We start from the raw sequence: 4,441 nt of genomic DNA, 5'->3' as shown, positions 1-4,441 counted from the left end.
AGAAGTGTTATGCATTGCTGTCATTAAACCTTTTAATTGTTCCTTTTTCTTCGTCTGAGTCTTTCCAGATTGAAATGTAACATCACACATGAAGACACAATAAAGTGTCGGGTAGTTCTTCTTCTTTGGACATAAAAAAACGTATGTGAGGGGGAATTCCTATAACTAAATCCTAACGGAAGCGTAAAGCCAAATGTTACTGAAGAAAGAAAAAAACAGAACTCCTATGAAAAAATTCAGTGTAAGATGGAAATTGGAAAGTTCATCTCATTGTCATTTTGCCTGCAGCACTGGAACTGAGCTACAGAATAACAAAGGAACTTCAGCTGACAGGTGTTGTGCAGCAGAGGAAAACACACCGGGTGACTGTTCCTCTGGAATTTTAGAAACATGTTGGAAATCCAGAGAAACGACCAGCAGAGAGAGGAGCTCATGTACAGCAGAGGAAGCAGCAGGAAGTGAGAAGTAGATCCAATCTCCACCTCACCACAGCTGAGACGTTGTAATGTAAGAAGCAGCCGCCATGACACAGCTCAACAAATTGAAGAACTGAACCGTGTTTTACACAACTGAGTTGAGTAATTTGGTCAGGTCGCTGCTTCTTTTATTCCTCATGAACTTTTCCCCTAATTTCACACCCGTATATTTCATTTGGATTTCATTTCACATAAAGTGCTGCATAGCTGTTACAGTGAAACTGAAAAAATAGTGCTCAGTTTACGTACAAGTAAGAATATACTAAGTGTTTTCTAAATATGTATTTAGATTGTCTGTGGTGGTACATCGCAGAACCATCTTTCAGTGCAATTCGAGGTATGTGTCTACCACTAGCTGCGTTTCCATTGATCATAAATTGGAATTATGACAATAAATTTGCTCAATGGAAGTGTTTTTGTCAATTTTTGGAAAAACCCACATTCGATAAAAGCTATTTACACCGGGATGAGGTGGTTTTTTCAGCTACATCGAAATGTGATCAACATCCAGATGTTACTACTGGCGAACAAGTTGAAGAAGACTGGAAGTGGTAGAAGGATCATTGAAGCGGCATGTTTTTTTTAATGATTTATCGCGTGAACAGACTTATTCACATGTGATTTTAATTTGCATTTGCTTGTACTGGGTTTTATTTGGGGGTATCAGGGTAGAGGGGGTTGCTTAGTTACAAACTTCCACATTTGTACTTGTTAAAACAAAATTAACCAACCACTGTATCTATGTCACTTTGTGTTGGCATATCACTTAGAACCCCAGCAAAAATAAACAGTTTTAACACTGTTCAAATAAATTTAAAGCCACTGTATTGAGCTTGAAGCTCAAGGTTACCTCACCTTGTGCAAACCCCACCAGAGAGCAGCTCAGCTTTAGCAACAACAGTCTTCAGCCTTGTTAAATATGGAAACACTGACATGTGTTGGTGGTCTAAGAGTCAGACCACATAACCACACTGCCCCGGTTTAGTTCCGATGATTGACCTTTGTTAGATGTCTCCCCCCCGCCGGTTCACCCCCATGTTTCCTGTCTGCCTCCGCTGGCACAGATTTAAGCCTCCAAAGAAGAATTAGAATGGAAACAAAAAGCAGTCACAGAAAGAATAGGCCCACACAGGGTGGGACGCAGTAATGAATGGGGGGGGGAGAACGCAACCCAAGAGTTCCGGCAAAACCTTCAAGACTTGAAGTGACAAAACCCCAACAGATGTGGGTTAAACATTCACATTTACAAAGCTTGAAGTCATGGGGAGGACAAGCCGGGGACCTGTGGAAGTAAATAATACACTTACCTTCATATATATTAGGACTAAAATCTAAAAACTCAATAGCAAATCATGCAGAACCTGAACACCCCCAATCCCTCATACCGCCCACCAACCACCCGAACCACTGCCCCAACAGAAACGCTCATGCTAGCAAAGTAAGAAAATAGGTCGTAGATGCAAAGGCCAAAGTCTTCTCACAGCTTAACTAATGTAACACTTTGATGTCTACGAAATTAACCACCCATTTTGCTGCAGACAGCACAACCGCACGGTCTATTTATGTTTCAGCACAAATAGATCACAGAACATTTACGCCAATGGTTTCGTCAATTAAACGAATGTTACTATAAGTTACTTTGAAAAAAATAGAACCAAGTGAACTTTTTTTTTTTTAAAGTAGCATCAACATGAATGACAGCATGAAGATTTCTTTATAATAATCATGCGGGAAGTGTTTGGGCATTGGTACAATGTAGGAAAAACAGTTTATTAAGATTAACTTATTACTCTATTTGGATGAATTCAGTAACAATCTGTCCTTATGTCCTTAAATGTTTCCTTGTGAGTGACCTCCCCTGTGTTTTAGAGTTGTTTCTTGCACAGTTTTAGTAACTGACGACAAACTTGATAAACACTACAAAATGTTGTTTCAATTCTTTGTAACCTGACACTGGAGACAATGTACCACCTGCTGCGCTAAAATGTTTGTCGCAGCGGTGAAATTAGTGAGAATACCTCACAGAAAACACTGAGAACAAATTTTTTACAACAAAATACAATGCAATTAGCTGATATAATAGTCAATTGGACTCTTTTGTACTCATCCTATGATGTAAGCGTTCTAATTTTGACCTTTTTTTTTTCTCAGAACTGCCCTAATAAGCATCACTCATACAAGACAACGTAGAAACAAGCTTGTAGAAAACCAGATCTACCGTTTGGTTCTTTCACATGAATGATGGGAACCGAAGAGCAGTTTCGTGCTGTTCTTTGTTTTTTTTTGTTGTTGTTGTTGTTGTTTGTTTCCACGCTCCTCCTTTGATACCCCACTGAGTGGAAGTGAGATCAGACTAAAGCTAAGTAACATGCAAATAATGGATGACATCCGAGTTGGCCAGTTCATGTGAGTCCGTACTACACACCGGTCTCACACGGTAACACGAAACACAACATTTCATTCAGAGTGGCTCATGACTCAAAAGGTGTCAGTATCAGTATCCATTTATTCCAGATTCCCTTTTCGGTTCAACAAATAACTCGCAGTATGAAAGAATAAAATGATTTATATAAAACTGAACATTAAAATCTCCTCCACATGTTGTATGGAATTGCAATCAATATTTCCGAATTAGTCAAACCAGAAATGTCTCCAGTTGAATTAATTTTTGGTACAATGTTTATAATTCTGCAACGAGTGATTATTTCCTGAATTAAATGAGTTGTCAAAGTTAACTTGTTGCTTTTTTAAAAATAAACATAAAAGTGATCCAGTCTTTGAAACGTTTTTTTGACAAGAAATCGCTTTCGAGACAAATTTTCCACCAACTTAGCAAGTGAGGATGAAAGCAACTCCGTTTATGTAGGTCGGAGTTTTAAATGAGTACCTTCAGAAAACACATTTACCCATTTTCATTGACATATTATCTGGAAATATCATTTTAACAACAACAAAAAAAAATGCTGAGAAATATATTGCTAAAGCTTGTGTTGCTAACTGAAGTTAGCATGGTCAATTAGCAAATCAGTTAAACTATCTATAGTTCAACAAAATGTTCTCAAATGTTTTCATTTTTACCATCTTCACAAATATTTTACCCTTTTCCTTTTCAAACCTAGACGTTATCATCATATATATATATATATATATATATATATATATAAAAAATAATAATTCCCCTCTCACCCTCCGTGGGTGGTCTCTTTCATCCTCTGAGCTCGGGTTCTCTACCAGAGGCCTGGGAGCTTGAGGGTTCTGCGCAGTATCTTGGCTGTGCCTAGAACTGCACATTTCTGGACTGAGATGTCTGATGTTGTTCCTGGGATCTGTTTGAGCCACTGCTCCAGTTTGGGGGTGACTGCCCCGAGGGCCCCGATGACCACAGGCACCACTGTGGTCTTCACCTTCCAGGCCTTCTCCAGTTCCTCTCTGAGGCCCTGGTATTTCTCCAGTTTCTCCTTTTTCCTGATGTTGTGGTCACTTGGTATTGCTACATCCACCACAACGGCTTTCCTCTGTTCTTTATCCACCACCACAATGTCCGGTTGGTTCGCCATTACCATCTTGTCTGTCTGGATCTGGAAGTCCCACAGGATCTTAGCTCGGTCATTCTCCACCACCTTTGGGGGTGTCCCCCATTTTGACCTCGGGGCTTCCAGTCCATATTCTGCACAGATGTTCCTGTACACTATGCCCGCCACTTGGTTATGTCGTTCCATGTACGCTTTCCCTGCCAGCATCTTGCACCCTGCTGTTATGTGCTGGACTGTCTCAGAGGCCTCCTTGCACAACCTACACCTTGGTCTGGTGTGGTAGATCTGAGCCTCTATTGCTCTGGTGTTTAGGGTGTTTAGGGCTATATATATATATATATATATATATACACACACACATATATATATATGTATATATATATATATATATATATATGTGTGCGCAAGATGCTGGCAGGGAAAGCGTACATG

Source organism: Poecilia latipinna, unplaced genomic scaffold (assembly GCF_001443285.1).
Source record: "Poecilia latipinna isolate Pla-1442-1.1 unplaced genomic scaffold, P_latipinna-1.0 Scaffold12, whole genome shotgun sequence".
Classification (NCBI taxonomy): Eukaryota; Metazoa; Chordata; class Actinopteri; order Cyprinodontiformes; family Poeciliidae; genus Poecilia; species Poecilia latipinna.
Note: the sequence above shows the minus strand (reverse complement) of the source record.